At 44.4% G+C, this 12,361-nt stretch overlaps 1 protein-coding gene across 4 annotated transcripts in view; it reads left to right on the forward strand.

The window, feature by feature from the left end:
* The first annotated feature begins 6,171 nt into the window (after positions 1–6,171).
* NMI (N-myc and STAT interactor) overlaps positions 6,172–12,361 on the forward strand; it is a 201,199-nt gene continuing 195,009 nt past the window's right edge. For 2 of the 4 annotated variants that reach the window (XM_078681752.1, XM_078681753.1), the window contains exon 1: positions 6,185–6,345. The gene's annotated coding sequence lies outside the window, so the exon portion shown is untranslated. Of the gene's footprint in view, positions 6,346–12,361 lie in introns of all 4 variants that reach the window. The other 2 variants (XM_078681751.1, XM_078681754.1) reach the window with 2 other exon arrangements.

Raw genomic sequence — 12,361 nt, forward strand, 5'->3', positions numbered from 1 at the left:
TGCCATTGTGAAACATTCTGAGGCCTTCTGGGCCTGTTTAAATACTTTCCTGATATTTCCCACCTGTTCTGAGTGTTTTCACCTGGTTACCACCTATTTTGACTTGGTGGTATTTTGCGAATGCAAAATTTCAAATCCTTATTTTTTTTGCAATTTGCGACTTTTCATGCATTGCTTTGCGACTTCGCAAATGCTATTCGCAAATAAGGATTCGCAGATTTTGGTAATCACAATTTTGGTAATCGCTAAATTTAGCGAATACTTGGGATATTCTGCGATTTGGGTTGATGCATTGCTTATTGCTATTTTGCGATCGCAAATGCTCATTATTCGCGTATAACACTGTTTGCGATCGCAAAATAGCTTGATGCGTCTGGCCCTATGTTACATAATGTAGAAAAAAATGCACAAACAGTGAAGCTAAAGTTTTGAGACCTGAGAATGTTGCCTTTCAGAGACTAATGCCAGTGCAAACATTAACAATATGCGTCACCAACGTTCACCACAAGCTTTGGCTATGCTAAAACAAATGAACATTAGAGAAAATATGGTTCAAATTTTTTTTTTTAACCACTTTATTTTTTATTTGTTTTTTAATAATCACATTGACAATTGAGGATATTGTCACAATTCTCAGCAACAATGCTGCTGAAAGTTGTGGCTGAAGAAATAGAGCAGAAGAGGGAACAGAAACCCAACAAGGCCACTCTCAGTGTGGAACTGGCCTCTCTCAAAGTCCCTCGACATGCAGGTAACTTTTGGTAGCAGTGGTATTCCGACTGAACATAAACAAGCCTTGGGGCGTGCAACTGGCTTCAGTACCCCGGGAATTGGTGCAGGGGAGCTCCTGGAGGGTCTAGCTGCTCAGTACTCACTGGGGAGCTGGGGCTGTAATTGGGAAGCCCCAAAGCTCTTCTTCTGGGGTGCTTCTCTCACGGTGGGACTGGGGGTCGACAGAACGAGGTACCAGGTAGATGCAGTCAGTGCCTCCTGGTGCAGGGAAGTGGCTCCTCCACTCCCAGGGAGATGCGGCAGGGTCGATAAAGTGCTGGGCAGAACTCCAAGGGTTTGGGGAGGCTGTTCGGCTTCTGGACGAGATGGTCTTCTTGATTGTCGGGACAACAGCAGCCAGACAGGGTTTTATGCCAAGTTTTGTTGATGGTCCACAATTCTCATGCCTTCGGTGCTTCTTCGTCCTTCTTTTTCTTTCCAGCAGACACATCTAAGTTCCTGGTATCAGGGGGCCACATAAATACAACATTTAGGGTTGTTAAGGGGAGTGAAGTGTAGCAGCCAATGAGCTACGTACCCCTGGCGGTCACTACAACTCCTATATGACCACTTCCTGTGGTGAGTGGGCGTAACCCTGTCCCAGAGTTCCTAATTCCACAAAAACAAGATGGTGGATCCCTTCTTTTGTGGCGCACATCTGGTAGTCAACCTTAGGGGTGTGACTCGCCTGGAGGTGCAATACGCCTACTTACATAGCTAATTTCCCACCTATCCTGGTGCCAAATGGGCCTGAGGGCAGCAGGTGGCATTCTCCAGGTCTGGAGGAAGATGGGGTTGCGTATCAAAGGTGGCAAAGGCTTTGAAGCCTCTGGCCTTGGTATGCAGATTCACTAGCGTTCCTGCAGGAGGAGGTATTAACACCTTCTCCGCAGCAGGCATTGTTTCCTGACTTCATAGAGCACTGGCTCTCACCTACAGGAGATCAGAAATTCATCTGTGGTGGCAGGCAGGACAACAGCAGTTAGCCAGCACACTAGAAGGCTAGTAGGGTTCAGGGGGCACATCTAACGGCCCCTCTGGGTGCCTGTCATAATAAAGGCAACTTAGGAATCAGTATGGCTTTATTAAGACAAGGTGCTTGATACCAAACACCATAGGTTTCAGTGAAGCCATTATGTAGCAGGGTAACTCGCAATGACTAGTGCCCAGTACATACCTTAAGATGGCTTCCCTGTTCACTTGCAATATCTAGTAATAAAACTAGACATTACAGGGGCATATATGCTCATGTGGATATGCCCTTGCATAAAATATAATGCAGCCTGCCTTGGGGCTCTAAGGCCTGCTGTAGGGGTGGCTTAAATATATTATATGCAGTAACTTTGGCATGGGACACATTGAGTGTGTCATGTTGTGTTTTCACAAATAGTTTGCACCATGTCACGCAGCCTGCAATGGCAGTCGGTGTGCCATTTGTATGGTGGTCCCGTTGGGTGGCGTATTACATGCAGCAGCCAATAGGAACCCTCTTTAGTACCCATGCCTTAGGTACCAGGGGTACCATTTACTACGGACTTGCAGGGGTGCTAAAGTGTGTGCGAACTGTAACACCATTAGGCCATTTTACCTTATTTTAGGTAAAGAGCACTGGCACTGGGGCCTGGTTATTAGGGACCCAGTGCACATCAGTTAAAGAACATCAGCACCAGTGGCAAAAAGAGTGGGCGACCATGACAAAAAGGTGGCACGTTCCTACACTGCTGTTTTATTGTGCCTGTTCTGTGAAGACATGAAGCTTATACTGCTGCTTTCTGATTTGTAAAAATCAATCATAGGGCTAGTGTTCCTTGGTCAAACTGGGGAGAAAGGGAGGCACAGATCCCCAAAATGTAGAGGGTGCCTCTGCTGGAGTACTGGGAGTGGACAGTCAATAAGACTGTTTATGTTTCCCTCACACATCCCCTAGAGGATGTCATGCTTCATCATTGGGCAATGCTCCTTGTTGGGCTGGTGCTGCAGTGCCCAACGGGTCACCGGAAGGGTCGTTTTGGCAGAGATCTTTTCCGAGGCTGCCGTATAGATGAGTTCAAGTGAGGGGGGGGTATTTTTGACATGGGGTGTAGTGTGTAAGGTTAAAACTGGTAAGGGTGTTTTCTAACACAAATTTTTATTGACAGGAATACCCTTCCAGGGATAAAAAGCCTACTGTAGGTTAGGGCTACCTCTGGGTTTCAAAGGAAATCAGGTAGACAACAAGTGTGAAAGCAGGTAAGAGAACTACACTTACTGTCTCAAGAGTGGGACCTAGTGGTGGTCACCCCTCAAATAAATGTGTTGACATGTTTCGCGCTTGTGTTGGTCATAAGGATCCGGGGCACTTCATGAGGACAAAAAAACATACTAAAATATAGTGGATAAACTACCCAACTCTGAGGGGTGCCAGTTCGTGTTACTTACTGTGTAAGTGTTATGTTGTTCCACGTCCGACCAAAAGTTTGGTGGACTCCCGCATTATCGGGTGATGCGGAGGTGCTGCGTAATATGCATGCTATCATTTCGTTGTTTGGCCCAATCGAAGTACCTACCCTCCTCTAAAGAATGTCTGATTTGTACCTGTCCTGTAATGGGGAAAACATGAGCAGCTGCTGCACAGGGCGTTCCTGTTCTAATAAGAACGGTGTTTCAAATACTGTTGTGCCATGTCATGAAAAACCAAAGGATATATTAAATGCACTTTAATAACATGCCTTACGTAAAGGGTACTGTTTCATCATATTTGATGTGAGATACCTACAGTACTGGGGTAGACGCCTGATCTAAGAGGGGCACTCTTCGAGTGCAGAAGCATGTTGACGGAAAAGAGAAACAGGTTCTGAGTTCAACCCTCCTGTTTATTATCTTGTGGTGGGAAGACACCCCTTAAACATTTTAGCTCATCCACACACAAGTTTAATATAGGTGTGACAAAGGTAGAAAATAAATGTTGACATAAGGGACATAACCTCACCCACATTAGCGGACCCTTAACTAGGAGACTGTATAGCCAGTGAACACTAGTACTCTTGCATGCCTTCCAAGGCTAGATATGGAACCCACTGATAGAGCATAGCACACAAGGTAGGTGAGGGTTTATTATCCTATGTGAGCATATGAATGTATGGGAATTCCATACGTGTTCTTGCAGTTTTTTCCAGGAGTTTCTTATTTCATTATATGTTATTGTCTGTTTAAGGAGAGTGCCCCTTAACTCATATCTCTCCCTCTATAGTGTGTTAGCTGACTATGTTGTACCTGTGACAAAATTGTGTGATGTTCCTCGTGTTTCTGCCATCCATCTTTTTACCAATTTTTTATGTTACAGACGGTTGCACTGTTAGTGTCCCTGTTGCACCGTTATTGTGTTGTGAAGCTTGGATATAAAACGTTCCACTATACAAAAGAAATAGGGTCCGAATAATTCTCTGGTGGGTGGCCCGTCCTCCATTAGGGCGATGGAGTAAATTACTCCGACGTGCTGAAGGCCAAACAGAAATGTCTGATGGGCCAGCAGACATTTCTAGCATTGGCAGGAACCGCTGTCACTGTGGTTCCTGTCATTGCACCATAATTTTAAGGGTAGAGATCCATCAACAAGACAGAGTTATATGTCAAACTTACCAAGTTTCTAGTTTTTGGAAAAGAAATGCCACCCTCACCATGGGTGCTTTCTCCCATGGCAAGGGGGCATTGAGCATTCTTCAATGCCCCTTACTGCCAGGTTTTTACTAGCGGTGACAGGCACTGAAAAACAGCTATGTTTGTCCATCTAAATTAAGTGGACAGACATATAGCCAAACCTCCAACGGCCCTTCGTCTGTCGGAGAAGTATAGCCACAGCAGACAGAGTAGTCTCTGCTATTGTCAAACTAAGGTCCGCCCACATCTAAACTGGATTGGAGGATCATAGCCTTGGTGGGGAGGGAACTTGTTGTCATTGCGATGGAGTTCCCTCTTTGCCATGATATATATCTGGCCCAAAGGGATTTGCTTTGATATTAACCCTTTCGGTGCTCATGACGAGCTCAGTTTGTCATGAGGCTCAGTGGAGCTTCATTAACCGCCGCAGAACACCTACGTGGGGATAATTCCCCTCCTGTGCTGGGCGTTCCATTGAGTGGGCGGAGGCATGATGAGTTCAGCTCGTCATGAGCGCAGCTCGGCTGTGCAGCGTGACGAGCTGAGCTCGTCACGAGCACCGCGGCGAAGCACGCGGACCCACTCCCCCCGTACCGCGGGGGGACCACGGGGGAATTAGCCCCACGGGGAAGGGGTTAATATGTGAAAGAAAGAGTGAATCTCCACTTCAGTATCCAGATAGACACATGATGTAGCAGCCCCTCCCTATAGTCAGTGCTTACACCTAAACCACACCCATCCAACCAACACAAGCTGTCACAAGTCAGGTGACCCTGTTAATGAAAGGCTCTGGGTACACGTGCTCGAGGCCAGTTACATACCCATACATCTAGTGTCTGTGAGGTCCTTGATCTTAGGGTGTCGGCCCCGGGCTATACACATTTACACCCACAAAACATGTAGCAGAGTTTACTTTTGGTTTTATGTATGAAACTAGCAGCTTTTCAATGGACTAGACAACTTTGAAAACATTTGAAACACAAATGAGAAGTGCCTCTATGTCCGGTATAATACTTCAGCCAGTTCTGGCATTTTAGCTACAAGCACTTTGCATGCTGAGATTTTGAGCCCATAAAGAGACTGTTAAAGCAAACCTACAAACTTCTCAATGTAACATGCTTGTGGTGAAAAAGCCAGGAATGTCTGATGGTACCATATTAAACAGTACCAATTGGCAGACTTACGAAATGTAAAATATTTTCAGCTCCGAGATAATCACAACAAATATATATTTTTTTGCCATTGCATTCTGGGACCTGCAGTTTTAAGTTTCCTTGTCTACACCGACCTACATGTTCTGATTGTAAACAAAAAATAAGACTGGAGATCTCAGCATTGCATCTCTTTTCATCTTGGGCTAATAACAGCTGCTAAACAAGAGGCAAGCAAACGTTATACATAAACACACTGCAAAGATAGAAATGTATAACCTTAAAAATGATGTTGCATACATGCGAGTGTTCTTCAGAAAGCCTAACTCTGCCCCTGGGCGGTGTCAGAGTTATACGAAGGAGGCCAATGAGAGTGAGTGTTGTTACATCAAGTTTGTTATTGTTCCTTCTGCTGCGCCCCATCCAATATTTTCAAGAGGAGAACACGATGACGTTGAGAGTCATACCTCTATGTAGCAATATATTTGTTTTCATGCAATTGTCTCTACCCACATCGTCGCTGTTTACTCGGGAAAGCCAATTTTTCCTACCAATTTTGTCATGGCAGGCACAGGCTATCTGTCACACCAGTAGTTCTGTAAGTTTCATTTTCACGTGGGTCACGTGACTTCGTAGAAACCGGGAAGCGAAATCAGCCTTCTTTCCTCGGTGGGTCTGAGATCCAACGCCTTCTTGTGCTCAGCGCCGACCTAAACCCGAAGCCACCGACCGAGCAGTTCCCTTAAAGTACGCGAGAGTTCGCGTTTACAGCGGAATCAATACCCGGGTGAGAGGAAGAGAGATGTGAATATATTGTTGATTTTAATGCGTGAAACGAAAGCGAAACTAAATGACACCGCGTTCCAAGGGTGTCCCGCGGTGTACGCACATTAAAGAAAGCAATAGAACCTCAGCTGATGCAGTAAACATTCTTGCGGACTCACCCAATATTGTGGCACAAGCCTTTACCTGTCTATATTTTAGCAAAGCTCCGATGACGGGCAGGGTGAGATACAGGAATAGGAATCTGTCATAATTGAGGGCTCACTGTGGTTTCACCTGAATACAGTAGTAGTAACAAAGGGGCAGATTTACAAGCCCCTTGCGCCACTTTTAACATGGGAAAAGTGACGCAAAAGTGACGCAAGAGGCTTGTAAATCTGCCCCAAAGATCGTGCCAACCAGGGGGCTTATTTACAAGCCCCATGCACCACTTTTGCGTCACTTTTAACATGGGAAAAGTGACGCAAAAGTGCCGCAGGGGGCTTGTAAATCTGCCCCCTGGCATCCCATTTTTTTGCGCCATCGCAGGGAAAAGGACAGAAATGCGCCGTATCTCAGAGACACAGCACATGCCCTTTTCTTTTGACATAGGTAGCACAGCAAGATTCCTTGTCACTGCCCTGCGCCAAAACCTTGTAAATGAGGCCGTGTGTTTTTAAGTCTGGCCCTTGAGAGTTTCGCAGATTTTGTCCCCATGCCCATAATAGCAGTTCTGTTTTCCAATTGTACTGTTTGATGCATTCAGCCACTCACTGTGGCTTTCCAGCTAACAGTAATTACAGTTTGTTGGCTTGTGGTTCAAGTTTTCCCATTAAAAATGTGGGCCTGCAAATACAAGTATGCAAATTGGTCTCCAAAAAATGTGGGTCTTGTGGAAATGACACTCGTTGAAATGGGGGCTGCTAGCTGCCACGTAACATTAATGCCAATGAAAATGTAATGTGGGTACAAACTATTTTCAGACCTCAACTTTACCCATTCCATACGGAAGTAGCTAATCTGAATGTGTTTTTCCTTTACATTCTGTACATTTTAGTCCTATTTTATTTCATTACAAGTTTAGGTTAAAAGGTAAGAAGACGATGAAAAAAAATTGCGAGATCACTTCGGCATGAATGGAATTGACTTTAGAGCGCTGATCTGCCCTAAGATGCCCGTGTTGTCGACTATATTTATACTTGGTTAGCTCGCACACTCATGGGATTGCCAAAGGTTAGGTTTAAGACATCTGCATTTGATTTGAAATGTCTTGAATTTGCAGGGTAGAACCTGGTCATCCCCAACATACCTTTACTGCGTATGGCTATAATCAACTAGCTAACTCTGACACACTGGTTTAATACTAAATGCCTTTAAATCTTACAGGAGCTCTTTGCGGGCCACCAGCTGTACTTTGTGTGCCTACATCATGACAATAGTCATCACTACTATGATAATAAGACCACTCAGAACTAGAAACTCGTTTTTCTGTGTCACAGAATCGCCAGCTAAGATTATTGCTCAGATTACTTACCAGTAGTCTTAATCAGTCTTAGTCCTACTCGTCCTCGACCCGGCTCTTGGGCAGAGTCGAGAGGTTGTGATCTGCACAAAATTTGCAGAGCTAGAACTTGGGCCTCAGCGAACACCTTCATAGGACATTACAGATTACATAGGGTGTTGCGCTATCAAAAGAATTTTGAATCGTAGTGTGGAAATCATTATATACCATGATTATCTTTGTTATTTTGAGATCAGGATATTATCCATGAAATCACTCTTATGTAGCATTATATCATGATATATTCTTTGCTTTTGTTCTTATAAGAGGACATTCTCCCAGCTTTGGTATACCTCATAAGTTAATGACTGGGAGGAGAATGAGGGACATAGAGGTTATGTCCTGATTTCTTCTTAAATACTATAAGGCCTGCTCGTCCTCAACCCAGTCATTCCATCGTGCCCACCCTCCTTGGTATCTGGGCCTTTGATAATAGGCTTGCGATTAGAGGAAGTGCTGGAAGAATGCTGCTCAATTGTAGTGTCCCGCTGAGGGTCAGTGGAGTCGGTTAGCATTTGTTTCCTGTTCTGTGGTTGGCTCACATTCATCATAAGTTATTGACTAGGTCGAGGATGAGGGACGAAGAGGTAATGTTTTCTTTTTTCTTCTACAGGGTGATAGTACCATAAAGGTTGACATAGTTTGTTTGAAAGCAAACACAGGGGATCACTTGAAAAACCCTTTTAGTATACCCCAATTACAGGCATAATTCTGAGCAAGGAGATGTGTTAATTTCGTTTCTGGTTTCGTCAATTTATGATACTATATTGGTACTGATGGCAGAAACCTGTGCTGAACTCAGGCATTTTAAATTCTTTTTACTTAATCAGTAGGTTTAATGTGTAATTCACTGCATGTAAACAAATAAACAATATTTTTTTTCCTGTGGAAGATAAGTAGAAATCTACATTTTCCCAAGGACAGTGTTGTGATTCGCTGTAAAATATGATAACACAGCATTACAACTTTTTTCACAAGTCACCCACAGAAATTAATTTAAGCATGTGCAGTCTTTCACAAAGTGCACATAATATTTTAAGAATCATTTTTTGGAATTTGCATTAGTCGGCTAAAGGTACTATCCATTAAGCTCAGAAATGGGTGTGGTCTGAAAAGTAGACAGCTTGCACCTTTTCAACACTCTGGAATCTTTCCCTGGAAGTGACATCGCCCATGCCCTTTAACCCAAAAGTGAAATGACTCATGGCCCCTGACCTGAAAAGTCTAGCCCCTGAAGCAACCTCATCCATGCCTTCTTACCTTGCAGTGACATCACTCGCTCATTCATTCCTGGAATGATGGCATCCAGAAACCCTGAACCGGAAGTGACATCAGGCATGGAACCTTAATCTGGAAGTGATGCCACCCATGGATCCTGACACTGAAAGCTCACCTCAGAGCTGTCCTGGCTCATGGGAACCCTGAGATGAGATCAGAAAAGATTTAGTCAGAAGTAACTCGAATTTCAAAGAGGTCACCACTTGGCCACTGTAAATATGTGGCAGTGGAGAAGTGAATTAAGCAGCAGGAAAATAAGCAAGAGAGATAAATATATAATTTTGAGAAAAATACAGAAGCTGCAGAATCGCACAATTCTTGAGGCCCTGGTCATAGCACACTGGCCCTTCAACCCTTCCCTTCATACAGTGCCCTGAAGTGACTTTGTGGGTGATCCCCCAACATCTGGATGATAACGGGTCAAAATACACTCAGTCTTCAACCTACGCCATCATGCAGTCTGCAGGAAGTGACAAAAGCAGTTCTACCCCTTTCAGGGGCTTTGTTAAGCGCTAAGACACCGCGGCATACACGCGCTCTATAAAAACCCTCATTTCATTTAATTTAATTTCATTGTACTGATATGGAAGAAGCTGTTGACAAAGTTGCAGGCAAAAGCCAGCACTCGCTACAAGAAATAGCGTATTCGTACTATGAAGAGATAGATCTACAATGTGCTTTGGGGGTGTGGGAATACTATTCGTACTACCGTACGCTGACACCTGCTGCTGATTGGAAAATAATCTCAGCTGATTTTGGCATCTGCTCCAAAGGAATACTCTTGTGAGTTATTGGAGTGGAAGAATATTTTAAGCATTGCAGAAGTTATGGGTCAGATAGTTGTGATCTGATCAGTCTAAACTAACCATTAGTTGGACATCATGGTTTGCTGCTTGCTAAAGCTTGTGTATGTGTTTAGCTATGGAGCCAGGCATACATTCCTGTGCAGTAATGGAGGTGGGATATAAGAATTGTGAGAATCATCTGGTTTCTGTGTGGAATCGGTGCCTGCATGGATTGCTGGTGATGGTGAATGGGCCCCTTGGAATGGCTCTAATCTTGTTCTTTTTTCACATAGCACAGGCATAGTTGTGATAGCCTGTTGCGTAATTGCTGTGGGCTTGGATGAGTGCAGTCTGTAGCTGTAATAAATTGAACTATTAGTAAGGGTTGGGGTTACAACCCACCTCAAGGAATAATCACAAAGGCTTTTCAGGGTGAACCCTTTAAATTCAGTAAATTAATCTAGGCTCAGACTCTTGGTAGCTGTGGCACAGAGCAGACAGGCTTAACTTGGGGTAATGTGTAAAGCATTTATGCAGTATCAAAACAGTAATAGTAACAATAAAAATCCCAAACCATATTCGATAAATAAAGTAAAACCTAACAAACAAAATGAGAAAAATCAAATAATGGGAACAGGAGGTATGTTTTTAAAAAAAATTGAGTACACATAGTGCTAAGAAGCACAAACTGGCAGTAATAGTCAATGGTCATGATAGACCAGGACCTAGGCATAATTTGACGCTGATCGCAATGGAGCGCGAGTTGGATACACCAACCTGGCTTGTCCTGGTCAAAGATTTTACCTTCTGACTGTAATCTTTTAACTCCCAAATCCACCAAAGGAACACACTCCTAAAGCCTCATAGGGAAACAGGTGTTCAACCTAATGGCCCTTGAAGTTTACTTTTTTTTTGTTCTGAATAGAAGAGAGAGCAGGTCCAGTCTTTTTTAGGACTTTTCTTAGGTTGCAGACAACAAGTTCAGTTCTCTTCTGATCTTCCTCATGTTGAGTAGTGTTCTGAAATAGGTGCCTGGAGATGCCACAGCTGGGGTTTTGGGGGCCCACCGAAGACATTACCCTGGCAAAGTCAGTATCACCACCGCTGTCACCTCAGTCCCCTTTGACACCCCAGGGAGGGTTGGGGGTCGGCCGGAAGATGCAGGTCACGGGTGGAGACTCAATGTGGCATGGTATCGTGATTTTGCTTAGAGGAGTCTGACTCACCTACTGAGTCAGGCCGAGACCTGGAGCCTCGGGCTATAGATTACATTTAAGCCCACACAGGGGTGCCCTGGTAAGGAGACAAAGCGATAAGGAGAAAAGATGTATCAGGTGAAGCAGTGGTAGCGGGGGATAACGGAATAGTTCTCGCTGTATAGTACTAGTAGAGCCCCGGGTCGTGGAAGCAGTTTAACTAGGTTCAGGTGTGGCTTGCGGCCCGGGCGTGCTTCCTCCCCTTGCGTGTTCACCTGCACCACACACCTTCCCCTCCTGGTTGGAACTATGCTTGAGGCCCCATGAGTTATACAGGGCTTGAACTTTGGCCTGAGTTCTAGCTTAGGAAGTGTGGAGCCATGGAGCCACCCATCCAGAGGTAATACTGTCTCAGGAGTTACAGTGCGATGTTCGATGGAATCGATCGAAAAACACTATGGACCAAACCTGCTGCTTGGGGAATCCAAAAACATCTCTTGACAGCTATTATAGCCTTATACACCGACACATGGGTCCTGATAAAACTAACCCATACCCATGTCACCCCAAAAATAAACACAAACAAAAGCCCTGAAACAAGTATGCGTAATTGCTCCAATTTTGTTTAACCTGTACCTGCAGACCTAGGTTTGGAATTGCTGAAGGGGAATCTTGTTCCTCCGAATCTTGGGCCCACTAAGTTACCCATCATTCAATATGTAGATGACCTGCTAATATTAGTCCACACAAGCATTAGTATGAAGAGGGCATAGGGCATTTTACAAAGTTACAACCCCTCTACTTCCCTAAAAGTAAATGCCACAAAAATACCAGTTTTAATCTTTGGTCAAAAGGCTAAAAAACATCAATTGAGAACTTGGGATTATTAATCATAACAGTGGCTGGTAAATATAATTAATTACTGTGGGAGTGCAGGTTTGATAAACAGGCGTGGAGGCTGCAGTAGGGGTTTAGAAAAAGGTTTATTAATAATGGATGTGGTTGTGATAGGACGTGAGGCCTGTCCTTGGGCTCCTTCGTCTTCTTCAGATGAGTCCTGGGGCAAGGAGGTCTTTCTTCCTGCTTCCTCTTCACTGGGGTGATTACCCCGGAGGCTCATAGGAGGAAAAGAAAGAACAAAAGGGAGCCGTAAGTATGAGGCCTTGTATTACTGTGGTCGCGTTTTACCGTCACCACACCTCAGTGCTGAATGCATCTCTG

This window comes from Lissotriton helveticus, chromosome 3_1, assembly GCF_964261635.1.
Source record: "Lissotriton helveticus chromosome 3_1, aLisHel1.1, whole genome shotgun sequence".
NCBI classification, from domain to species: Eukaryota; Metazoa; Chordata; class Amphibia; order Caudata; family Salamandridae; genus Lissotriton; species Lissotriton helveticus.